The following is a 13,957-nucleotide window of genomic DNA, read 5'->3' as shown; positions in this document are numbered from 1 at the left end:
ACTTCCAATTCCAATCTTTTTCAATGGGAAGGGAACAGTAATTATGTAATTTCAAGATATTTCAAATGATCTAAGGGATTTTTATGTTTACTTACTTGTGAGACTGAATACTAACTCTCTGTGAAATACACTGCCCTTACTGAATGTATTGTTCCCCAAGATTAAACTGCTTCTGACTAACTTTGACTCATTTGTAATTTATTTGTTCATCTAAGAATGGCTTATGGATATTATTGGAAAAAATGATCACATTTATTGGTAATTGTTCCTGGAAAATCCAAAATTGATAAATTAAAAGCAGTCAGATAGTCCTGGTGATTGTAGCAATGTTTATGGATAAACATTGTAAGTATGCTGCATATCTGAGAGAGCTACAAAGAGTGTCAGCTAAAGAACTGAATAGTGACAGAACATTTCTGGAAAGGAAAAAAGTTGCTTTTTCTTTTCCTGCTATGGTGAAAGCTATTCAATCTCAGCAGGAGCTTTCTTCATTTGGCATTTATCACAGTAAGATGTAGTGTACATACAGGAAAGAGAAGGACATGGATAATATAGGTCTTGATTAATTAACTAATTAATATGATATTTGACTAATTGGAAAAAATGTAAGGGCTCTAAATTTTCTCTAAGCAGGTTAACATTTGTAAGACAAGTCATCCACCAGCACACTAGCTATGAGAAAACATTTCATATGAATTCCCCTATTTGTTACTTCTTTTGGCTCTACATTTTTGAAAGTGACTTGAAGGAAATACCTGATTTACAGCTGGAATGGTGGTCGCTTTTTGCATATTCCATCTTTGAAAGGTTGTGCTCAAGTAAGGACAAGTGTTGATAAGAAGCATTTCGTTTCTGGGAAAATTAACCTTAAAAGCAGGAAGCGTTTTTCTACACAGTAAAACATCTTCAGTACTTCAGTGACTTAAGCCTTAAGAGATATAAATCATGTCAAAATGGAATTTTACCAAATAGTATTTGTAAATAATATTTTGACTGAATGCACAGCAGTTGTAGTTGCCATTACTACGACTTTAACTAATTACTTTGAATGTAGTTGTTTAGAAAGTTACAAAACCGCTAGCTGCACTGTAGATGGAGAAAGAGGGACAAATAATATTACAGAATGATAGAACCATGGAATACTTTGCGTTAGAAGGAACATTAAAGATCATCTAACTCCAACCCTCCTGCAGCGGGCAGGATTGCCACGCACTGTATCAGGTTGCCCAGGACCACATCCAGCCTGGTCTGGAACACCTCTGAAGGTGAGGCATCCACAACTTCTTTGGCAAACCTGTTCCAAAGCCTCAATGCCTTCAGAGTAAAGAATTTCCTATACCTAATCTAAATTTTCCCTCTTTCAGTTTAAAGCTTTTTCCCCTTGTCCTATCACTATCTGCCAATGTAAAAAGTTGGTCTCCATCTTTTTAGTAAAATCCCTTTAACTACTGAAAGACTGCAGTGAGATCTCCCCAAAGCCTTCTTTTTTACAGGTTGCACAAGCCCAGCTTCCTCAGCCTTTCTTGGTAGAAGAGGTACTCTAGCCCTCTGATCATCTTTGTGGTCCTGCTTCAGCAGTTTCACATCTTGAGCCTAACAGTTCTCCATGTCATAAATATAATCCAGAAAATATAGCAAAATTTGTCTAAATTCAATAGGATTAAATTTTCAGAACAATTATGAAAGTTTTGAACGGGACAATAATTAGAAACACGGAAAATAAGAAAAAGTACAGCACAACTTCACCAGTTACAAACCACGGCATACATTGAGAGCAAAATTATTTTGTTTAAAATGTTTAAACATCTGTAGGTCAGCATTAGACTTCACTCTTGTGTTCTGTAGTGCTACTAGCATTCAGTGCCACATACAAAACTATCGTTGAGTGTGTGACGAAAAAAAATAGTAAGAAAGATACCATATTGGAAGAAGGTAACAGCCAAATTTTGGAAATTAACCTTAAAAGTAGGAAGGGTTGGTTCTGACAATGTCTGGAATGAGTTTATAGTGAACCTGGAGGGAGATTTTTGTAAATAGTCTTGTTTAATTATTTTGTAGATGACCTTGGCACTAAAAAATAAACACATTCTTATATAACAGAAATACAGCAGTAAGAACATCTTTTCTAGTTCACATTTAAAAATCTATCCAAGAAAAACATAACACTTTTAGAGTCTTCTGTAATATATTTCCAGGTTCCAGAATAATTCAAGTTAGTGAAACAGGAAGAAAAATGACTGATTAGAATCACAGAATAATAAAATCATCAGGATTGAAGAAAACATCTAAGATCATTTAGCCCAGCTGTCCACCTACCACCAATGATGCTCACTAAACCATATTCCTTAGCACCACATGTATCATTTTCTTGAACATCCAGGAATGGTTTCTCCACCACTTCCCTGAGAAGCCTGTTCCAATGCCTTACCACTCTTTCTGAGAATTTTTTCTGATATCCAACCTGAACCTCCACTGGCACAGCTTAAAGCCATTCCATCCCATCCTACTGCTGGTTACCTGGAAAAAGAGGCAAACCTCCACCTCACTGCAATATCCCTTCAGGTAGTTGTAGAACTGATAAGTCTCACCTGAGCCTCTTCTTTCTGCACTAAACAATCCCATTTTCCTGAGCTGCTCCTCATAATACTTGTATTCCTGACCCTTCGTCAGCTTTGTTGCCCTTTTTTGGGGATGTTCCAGAGTCTCAATGTGTTTCTTGTCATGAGGGCCCAAAACTGAAAACGGATAGATACCAGAACTTGCCACAGAGATTTACTATCAATCACAGGGTCTCAGTTAGGCTCGTTAGCTCTGAGGCTTGTTTGCAATTCTCTTTTGTTTGTGCATGCTCTCTTAAATGTGTGGCTGTGTGCTGTGTTTATCTGTAATAACAATACTGTTATTCAATGTAAACATTAAAAGATTCTATGATGCTCACTTCATATAGCACTTCAGTTTTTCCATGTACATTTGATAACTTTTTTGTGTGTGTTTCAAACAAGGAGTGTTTTTTCATTATGTGATGGTTTGGAGTTTTGGTATAATATGCTACTGCTAGTATAATTTCGCCACATCAGTTTCAAAATTTCCAGTAATACTGAATCTAATTCAGGACTGTTTCACAAATCTGCCATCACACTTTAGGTGTGCAGAATTAACAAGCAGTTCTAACAATACCACATTTTCGTTATGCACTAAAACAAAATATGTATCAGTTATTTCTCTTTCTGCTTATTTTATTAGTCACAGCTATTTAGTCTGTTTTTACTTTTTTCCTCACTCTTTCGTCTATCTCCTCCTTCCAGCCTAATTTTTACCACATTTCTGGGAATTGAGTGAACTCAGTTATTCTAGTGACATAGGACTTGGGAATAAAAAAAAGAAACTAGAGCCTATTTGCATGATGACTAATATCCAGTCTTTGTTTTAAGTTGTGGGAGCTAAAATATGCTTTATACTTCCACTTGTATAGAAAGGAAGAACACTTCAATAGACGCTTACAGGAAATGTATCCTGCGTATCTTGACCTGCTGAGAATGACGAACAGATACAGGGACACACTTTGTTTGCATTGGAGCACACTGTGGGATTACAGAATTATGAATCATCCTCATCACACATGCAGTGTGAAATGTGACTGTGAAATGTCTCACGGTCAAGGCAGGAGATTCCAGGATAGGAACTGCACTTATAAACACCAACAAGAATCAAAGCTTTGAAAAGAGTAAGCTGATAGGGCATACAAGTTTTGTGATGCATTTCCTTTTTTTTCTCTCCATTAGAGAGCAAGAAGAGGGAAACTTGCATAACTACCCTTTTCACTAAACAATCAGTCTAATTGTTTTCAATGGTTAGTTATACTTTAACTTGTTGTGAACAATTCTGACAAATCCTGACAATGTCAGGATATGAGGTATCTGGTACAGATATAGCTGGGCTTTTGGCTTCGGGTCTGTAAAATCTTCTCTGAATTTTCTGTTTTTAAAGTTGGCTACAGTAAACTAAAACAAAATACACAAACATTTAGATTTAAGTATTTTCAAATGAATTGGGTTTCAGAACTTTGCTGAAGAAAGGATAAACATATGAGACACAAAACAAGCAGGAGAAAAAAGAAAAGTGGCAATGAAATTGAGATGTATTAATATTAGTAATTGGTGGATTTTCAAAATTATTTTTCTTCCAGATCATTTGCAAAATAAATTGAATGAGCATTTGTTCACTTTTCATTTCTCAAGCAGTGAAATAGTGGACTCAACACTCATTCAATGTTTGATCAAATTTCATGTAAGGGAGTTCTCTGAGAATGCCCTTTGTACTGCTACACACCTGCTGAGCTAGAGGAAACATAATAGTTCCTTTTGTTGCTCCATTTAAAGCCTGTCACAATGGTGATGTCATTGTTTCTATAGACATTTTAACTTCAGTCTCTGGAGCCAACTTTTGACAAATATCAGAACATCTATAACTGATAGAGTTCATTAGCTTGCTAGAGTCTATTTTCAGGTATGCGATAGGCTATATAGCTTCTTCAGGAGCTGTTTAAATCAGCTATGCTCTGTCTGCCATGTATTTTTAAATAGGGATTTTTAATAAAATAAGATTTTTATATCTTTTATATAAAGTGAGCAGTAGCTTCTCTGGTTCCTCCAGGATTTGAATCGGAAAGACAGAGCTGATGTAGTTTAACCCAGCAGGTGGCTAAGCACCTGCTTATCATTGGAAAGGTGGAGAAAACTGGGGGGAAAAAAAGTAAAACTCACGGTTTGAGATAAAACCTATTTAATAAGGTTGAAAAAAGGAGAATAATAATAGTTATGAGTACATAGTGATGCACAAGCAATTGCTTGCCACCCCCTAGCAGATGCCCTACTAGCCCCCAAGCAGAAGAGAGACAGATGAACTCCCGACCCCTTCAAAACTCTCCTTTAGTATGATGTCATATGGTATGAAACAGCCCTTTGACCAGTTTAAGACAGCTGTCCTAATTCTGTTCCCTCACAGTTCCTCAAGCTTCAGTCCCACTTCCTTCAGCAGCTCCTCATTAGACTTGCACTTCAGACCATTCACCAGCTTCACTGCCCTGCTTTGGACACATTCCAGAGCCTTGATGTCTTTCTTGTAGCGTGAGGCTCAAAACTAAATGCATTACTCCAGGTGCAACCTCACCAGTACTGAGTAGAGAGGGATGATCACTTCCCTAGACCTACTGACTATGCTGTTTCTGATACAAACCAGGATACTGTTGGCCTTCTTAGCCACCTGGGTGCAGTGCTGGCTCATGTTCAGATGGCTGTTGACTAGCACTCCAGGTCTTTTTCCTCCCCACAGCTTTCCTGTCAATCTGCACCAAGCCTGTAGTGATGCACTACGTTGTTGTGACCAACGTGTAGGACTTAGCCTTATGAAACCTCATATAGTTTGACCTCAGCCCATTAATCCAGTTTGTCCAGGTTCCTCTGTAGGGCTTTCTCAGCCTCAGGCAGACAGACACTTCCTCCCAGCTTGGCATCATCATCAAACTAGCCGATGGTGCACTCAATCCCCTTGTCCAGATCATCAATAAAGACATTTGTCTGAGGCTGGCAAGGAGTGTTTCAAACCAACACGAGGCAATCAACATCACTCTGTAGACATTTAGAAGCATTTCTTTAGAGTTGTTTGCCTTTAAATAGGAGGGCCCAGAAGTGTTTATTGGCTGAAGACTTGGCCTGGAAACAAATTAAATCAGCTTGATACAGGAGAATGGGAGATGATACCTTTGAAGGCAAGATACAAGCTGGTGCCTCTCTGCTTCCTCTTATCTGCTGTCTTAAATTTGCAAGGCTTGGAAGACAGGAACAAAAGAGACCCTGCTGAGATCCCAAAACTCACTCCAAAAGCTTAGGCTTGAACACTTTGGTCTATAAGACCAAAGTAAGAGTTCTTACTGTTATCATTAGTAATTGTCAACTGGCCAACACAACCTTGGACAATCCACCACTACAGAAGATCAGCACCTGACACCAAAACATTGCTGGATTGAGGAACGTTGAACTACTTTGCTTGTATATCTGCCTGTCTTTCTCCTCCCATTTTCTACCTTATCACTTTACCTTCTTTTATTCTTTGTAGTAGCCATTGCCTAATATTTGTCTTACCTAATATATGTCTTACCTATAATGCTTATTAATTGTAATTAGCAAATAGCCAATTTTAGCTTCAAATAGAGTATTAGTTGTTCTTAGGAAAGCTCTCAATAAATCAATGTGTATTATTCCTCTGAGTCTTGGATAATTCCATCACAGTAATGACTCCTTATGCCTAGGGGAGGCTCAACTCAAGAGAAAGAAAAAGATTCACGTCCCTTAAAACCTACTGTGTTGGACAAGAAAGCATTAAACAAGGCTGGCCCCAATATTGACCCTTGGGAAGTAACAGTTGTCACTGGTTGCCAGCTAGATTTAACTCCGTTCATTACAACTCTACAAGCCCGACCATTCAGCCAGATTTTACCAAGCAGAGGATACACCTGTCCAAGCCATGGGATGCCAGCTCCTCCAGGAGAACGCTGCAGGAGACAGAGTCAGAGGGTTTACTAAAGTCTACATCAACTACATCTACTGTCTTTCCATCATTTACCAGCTGGGTCATTCTGTCATAGAAGGAGATCAAGTTGGTCAAGCAGGACCTGCCTTTCATGATCCCATGCTGCCTAGGCCTGATCACCTAGCTGTCCCACACATGCTGTGTGCTCTCAGACCATCTGTTCCACACCTTTTCTGACTCTGAGTTCAGGCTGACTGGCCTGTGGTCAGTTTTCCACCCGTGCTGGAACATCAGAAATTTTGATCAGATATTAGAAAAAAAATCATGAGAGTGGTTGGATACTGGCACAGATTATACAGAGAGAATATAGAGTCTCCAACCCCAGTTCACATCTTGACCGGACATTTACCTGAGCAACCTGATTTTATTAGGCCTGCTTTGAGTAGGATGCTGAAGTACTTGACAAGTTTCCTTCCATAAAGTATTTCACTGCAGCTAATCTTCAAAAAAAACTCTATGCTTCTCTTTACATCCTTGATTATTTTCCCCCTGCTCTGCAACTCATGAGATTTAACGTTAACTGATCAAACGAAGAGACTGTATCAGCTGTCGTCCAGGCTTCAGCTGAGATAGAGTATTGTGACTCCTATACTAGAAATTACCACAAATAAATTGAGTGGCAGAAATATAGTTCAAATTAATCTTGTGTGTGTTTTTGGAAGTGGAGGAAAAAGATGCCATGAAAGTCTGACCATAAACTATACATACATAGTTTCTTATTCTTTTCTACATTCTTCTGGACCTGAATCTAGTATGTGATCTTATCCTTTCCTTTTGATTTCCATTAAGTTCAGACTAAGTTCTACAGTTTATGTCTACTTTTTTGTACTCAGTTTCTTTTGCAAGCTACTTGGGAAAGTAGAGATTTATTCTAACTCTTACATTGTAAAATAACACATTTGTTATTTTATTGACCTTTACACAACTTCTCTCCACTGTTTCTTTTCCTGTCTGAGTATCCTGATCTGTTTAGCTTCACCTGTTATGGAAACTTCTCTACACCTGATAATTTGTGTGACCTGTCAGTCTCACTTCTGTGCTGAGGAAGACAATTGAGCAGATCCTCCTGGAAGCTTTGCTAAAGCACATGGAAGACAGGGAGGTGAGGTGATACAGGAGAACAAACATGTCTTCACCAACGGCAAGTCCTGCTTTACCAACTCAGTGGCCTTCTGACTTCAGACTACCCTGCCTTTGACAGAGAACTCCAGAATGTCCTTCTCTTCAAATTGGAAAGACATGAACTTGATGGGTGAGCCATTCAATAGATGAAAAAAGGGTTGAGTCCAGAGAATGGTGGTCAGTAGCTCAGTGTCTGGATGGAGATTTGTGGTGAGTGGTCAGTGCTGGGACTGACACTCTTTAATATCTTCATTAGTGACATTGACAGTGGGCTCAAGAGCACCCTCAGCAAGTTTGTGGATGACACCAAGCTGAGAGGAGCAGTTGACACAGCAGAGGGGCAGAATGCCATCCAGAGGGACCTGGATGGGCTTGAGTAATGAGACCATGTGAATTTCATGAGGTTCAACAAACCCAAGTGCAAAGTCTTGCACCTGGGTCAAGGCAACCCCCTTTACCAATACAAGCTGGGGGATGAAAGGATTGAGCACAGCCCTGCCAAAGAAGGCCTAGGGCTGCAAGTGGATGGGAAACTGGATATGAGCTAACTGTGCTCTCACAGCCCATAAGCCCATCCATATCCTGGGCTGCATCAAAAGAAGCATGGCCAGCAGATTGAGGGAGGAGATTCTGCCCCTCTACTCTGATGAGGCCTCACCTAGAGTACTGTGTCCAGATGTAGAGTCCTCAGTACAGGAGAGTTGTAGACCTGTTCGTTGGAGTGCTTCTAGAGGAGGGCCACAAAAATGATCTAAGTGACATAACACCTCTCCTACAAGGACAAAGTGAAAGAACTGGGGCTTTTCAGCCTGGAGGAAAGACGACTCTGAGGTAACCTTGTAGGGGCCTTTCAATACCTAAAGGGGAGCTACATGAAAGAAGACGACAGATTCATTAGCAGACTGTTGTAACAGAACAAGAGTAGATTTAGGATAGATGTAAGGAAAAAAATCTTTCAGAGTGTGGGTAGTGAGGTACTAGTACAGGCTGCGCAGGGATGCTGTAGATGCCCCATCCCTGGAGACATTCAAGGCAAGATGATCAGACTCTGGGCAATCTGATCTAGCTGTGTATGTCCCTATCCTTTGGGGACTTGGACTAGGTGACCTTTAAAGGTCCCTCCCAGTTCTAAGGATTTTATGATCCTATTTTCCCAACCACTTTTTAAATTGGTGAGGATGTAAACTTACTTAGCTGCCAAGACCTATTGTTCTGCAAAGCCAAAACATATTTCCTGATAAATTGGTAACTTTTTGCTTATGCCTTCTAATTTTTAGTGTGAAAAAAAAAAAATCTATTAATTGAACTCTCATTCTCATTGTTCTCTTACTGAAATACTTTTCAGGGAAAAAAAAAAATTACTTCTCCCCACCCCCTTCCTCCCCCCACTCCCTCCCTTCATTTAAGCATCATTTATATAAGAAAAACTTATTACCTTCATTTGAGACGACCTTATAACAGAGGCTAAGGACAGAAGCCTGCTATTCTTAGCTGAATAGCAGCATGCCTAAGCAAGGTCTCCAGCTAGTGTATATATCTCAATTCACTTGTATGGAATTTAAAGAGATTTTACATTTTATCTTTGACAGTTATGGTGAATTATGGCTTTCATTTGACTGTAACTAAGAGTGTAAAAAAAAAAAACTATTTTAAATTTACAGGACTGGACTATAATGACCAAGTCCTGTTTGAGTTCATGATCTTAAGATACGTTGGCATGGTGAAGAACAAAGTCAGGATGCTGAATTTCAGGAGATAAAATTCCCAGCTGTTTAAAGAATGAGTGGGAGAGATCCTGTGGTTAATGTTCAGATTCGCAAAAACTGAAGACATTGCGCAAATAAATTATTAATACAAACACCTTGTTTGTGTGTTCAGGGCACAAGTCTTCCCCTCACAGAGGCTGAGGGTTTGTATTTTTAAAGGAAAAACAAAGCTAGTGAGAAATGTAATATTCACAGAATATAGCCTGCTGTACTTCCAGCTGCTATGCAACAGTCACATTAACCCGTACTCAATGGCAACTAGTTCTATTGTAGATCCGAGTGCCAATTTGAATATTTTCTTTTTAAACACAGTTGCATCATCTGATTTGGACACAGCATTGCAACATATGAAAAATCTTAGCAGTTTAAAGTATAGTTTGAATGAACAGTGCATATGAATGGTATGTAGTGGAAGCTACCAATACTTCAGTGTTCACCTTAGCAAGTTAGACATTTATATTTACATAGTATTTTGTCCTTAAAGCACATTTTTATTGTTCTATGATATTTTTCTTGTTAGAACTTGCACTTATGCTATTCATGCTAGCATTGCATCTCCGTGACAGAGGCAGACCCCCAAAACATACTTCGGAATCAGATAAAATTAATGCCCAATTGTCAGTGTAACATAAATCTGAGAAACACAGAAAATTTTGAGCAAAGCATACACGAAATCTGTAAAACAGTTTTTACCACACTTAAAAAACATTAAGTCTTTATGAAATATTTGCTAGAAGGAATAGGGAAATTTTTCTTCCTTCAGGAATATTTGAGGAGATATTTTTCTATTTATTTCACTAGAGCCATATTGTGTAATGTTTCCTGCTTAGAAACCATTGTATTTTTCTTTTGTAGTAAAGGGCACAGTTCTCAGCAGAGACATCTAATTTGTATGCAAATCAGGTAGCATCATATAAAGCCTCAAAGCATCTTAGCCTGGAACCTTGCCTTCTCAGGAGAGAAGACTGTAAAAACAGGACATTATATTAAGTGATGTAACAGCATTCATTTTTTCAACCTAGACTGACTTGCTCAAAGTCTCTCACACTTTCACTATGCATGCCACGTGGACACTTCCAAAATTTCCTGAGAACACTTTTAGAAATTGTTCTATTTATTTATTTATTTTTGCAGGTAATATGCCTGCTAAAATTTGAGCTTTATCAAAATTCTTTTTCTTTGCATTTGTACTCTTATGTCTGAAGTCACTTATTTACTTACATTTTATACTTATGCATATTACAGAATAAGTAAGGTTGTGGATGGGATAGACTTGGTAAGAGAACAGGACTTTCAGGATGAAATTGTGGTAGCATTAACCACACAAGTATTTTTCTAACTGCTTACACGAGGCTGGCTTTTAATGTGAGACTTCGTCTGGATTGCTGGCAGCAAGGGTATCACTCCCCACTGAGATCAGAATAACAGACTATTTGCTCGTAAATCTTCAGATATTTTTCTGTTCCTCTTGTTACACAACAACTAAAAGCCTACTTCTGTTCTCTGTGAGCCTGTTCTACTATCTATAGGCAAACTATCATTAACACTGGTTGGTACAGGATAAAATTATATTTAACTAGTGTTGGAAAGCACAACAGTGATAGCAGAGTAGCAAGATCTCAGGCTTCAGCAAGTATGGATTCACTCAAAGACAACAGGGAGCACAGAAATAAGGAAAAGATGCTGCTTACCTTCAAAAGGACACAAGTAGACAGGGATCTCCAGAGAGATACCCTCACTTCCACTGCCAACCCTTAAATGAGGTCTGGGAAGGGATGGATCCTGGCTCCACCCCTTCTGGTTACTCAGGTGCATTACACACATCTGAGATCCCCTGGCTTCCTACCACATGTAATCACTATTCCAGGCTGTGACAGCATTTCCGCTACAACTTGTGACTACAACAGAGGTTTTCAATAGCTGTTTTTTTTTTTTTTCCTGATGAAATCAACATCAGATTTTAGCAAGATTTCAATCAGGCTTCTTTGAGTGTTTGTAGTAAAAATGAATTTGTATTTGATAATGATAAAGTTGAGTGTCTATGGGTAAGGATCAGGGGAAGGCCTGTAGGGCCATCATCTTGCTGGGGGTCTGTTATAGACTGCCTAATCAGGATGAAGAGATGGACAAGGCATTCCATGAGCAGCTTGTACAATCGCCAGCACTCATTCTCACAGGAGACTTTGGCTTCCCTGATATATGTTGGGAATACAATACAGCACAGAGGAAGCAGTCCAAGAGGTTCCTAGGGTGCATAGAAGATAACTTCCTTCAGCTGGTATGAGAGCCTACCAGGGGTGGTGCCCTGCTAGACCTGCTCTTCACTAACAGAGAAGGACTGGTGGGAGATGTGAAGGCTGGGGACTGTCTTGGGTAGAGTGACCATGAAATTGTAGAATTGTTCTTGGAGATGTCAGAAGGGTGACCAGCAAAACTGCTATCTTGAACTTCCAGAGGGCGGACTTTGACCTGTTCAGGATGCTTGTTGCAGGGGTCCCTTGGGAGTCGCTCCTTAAGGGTAAAGAAGTCCAGGAAGCCTAGATACTCCTGAAGATAGAAATCTTAAAGGCACAAAAACAGGTTGTAAGGCAAGCCATAGGGGAAGAAGACTGGTATGGATGAACTTTATTGGGATGCATTGCTCTTCTTGGTGCCTTCTTCCCTTCAGGTCTTCACCCTTTACATTACTCTACCAAGCACATCCTCAAAAAGATTAAAGTTTGCTCTACTGAAGTCCAGTAGTAAGCTTGACATGAGTCTACTTTGTTTCTCCAGTATCCCAAAAGTTGCCTGTTCAGTGTCCCAGTATTCAAGAAGGGCAAGAAAGATGACCTTGGTAAATACAGGCCTGTCAGTTGCAATTAAGTGCCTTATGAAGTTACACAGTACTCTGAAGAGGAGTATTCTGAGGGTTTTTGAAAAACACCTGAAAGACAATGTAGCCATTAGCAATAGCCAACATGGGTTCATAGGGTTAAGATCCCCTTCAAAAAACTTAGCCTCCATTTATGGCAAGTCTACCCACCCTTTTTACTAAAATGCAGCAGTTGATATAGTATTTTTGAATTACAACAAAGCTTTCAATACTGTATAGGACATAGTAGCCTTCTGGACAGTATGTTCAGCAGACAAGAATATAAGGCAATGAATGGGCTGAACTCAAGAAACCAGTGACTAGTTACATTCCATTTTAGAGCCAGTTCTCTATAATGCTTTTAAAAATTGGCAAAATACAGGACTCAAATGTTGTTACAGTTGGAAAGAATATCACAGAGAAATAGAAATAAACAAACAGAAAAGGAATGCTCACCCATACTCCAAGATTTGGGTTTGTGATGAAAGACTCCATAAAGAAGGGATCTTCAATCAGAGGTCTTTCCCTAGGGGCAGTCAGCCCTTAAATGAGGTCTAGAAGAGGTGCAGCCAGGCTCCACCTCTTCTGGTTACACATCTGAATTGCCTTCACCTGTGTATTACAGATAAAATAACAATACTAATTATGGATGTTTCTAACTTGTCTCAGTCACTTTTGAGCATATCATTCTTAAAAATCACTACAGATAATTAATTACATGGTAATCTTTCTTGTATTTTTTGAAAATCATATCCTGGAACAAGGCAAAAGGCTCTGAAATACATATAAAACAATGTTTATATAAATAATAGCATAGATATGCTAGGAAATGTAATACTGTTAAGCCTGATACAAGTGCACACACACAAATAAAGTGTGTGTTTATTTGTGATAGTTGAGATTTGCAGAAGTATTTGGTAATTTAAGACATTTTAATTATAAATAATTTTAATTTTAAGTATAGGTCAATAAGGTAATGTAAACAAGCACATCATTTTTAGCAGTAAGGCATCACTTATATACTTTTTATTCCTAGAATAAGTAGTCTCTCCAAGCAAACAGAATGTGAACTGATGACCAACATAAACATTTTTCTGCTCATCGAGACTCTGGCAGTTATCCTTTTTCCAGTCTGTAACTCTTTAGAATTCTTTTCACTTTGAAAAATAAACACAGGGACTGGTTTCCCTTATTTCTTCCTCCCCTTTCACACTGTCAAGCAATGTAATCAAATGAAATTTCTTAGCTCTTTAGTCCTTTCACCACTAGTTGAAAGGGTTGGCAGGTGAGTGACTTCTTTGACTGAGGGCCAGCTCCAGATAATAGCTAATCATGAGCTTTTTTTTTTTTTTTTTTTTTTCCATCTGAAGCAGAGGGACAAGTGACCAGATCAGAAGAGTTTCTATAAAGTCTAAAAAAGATTTGGATTTACATAGCAAATAGAGATTTGCAAACATTTATTTAACAGATAAATTAATTCTTGGTAGTGCAAGATTTGGAAGCAAGTAAATCCACTATTTTAGTTAGTGGCTGAATTCCTATGTAAGTTTCAGGAGCAAGAAAATAATAATAATAATAAAGTAATATTAATAAAAAAAGCAAAGGGAAAATCCCTGTGAAGTTTAGC

Source organism: Phasianus colchicus, chromosome 3 (assembly GCF_987193195.1).
Source record: "Phasianus colchicus chromosome 3, bPhaCol1.hap1.1, whole genome shotgun sequence".
In the NCBI taxonomy this organism is placed as follows: domain Eukaryota; kingdom Metazoa; phylum Chordata; class Aves; order Galliformes; family Phasianidae; genus Phasianus; species Phasianus colchicus.
This window is presented reverse-complemented; position numbering follows the sequence as displayed.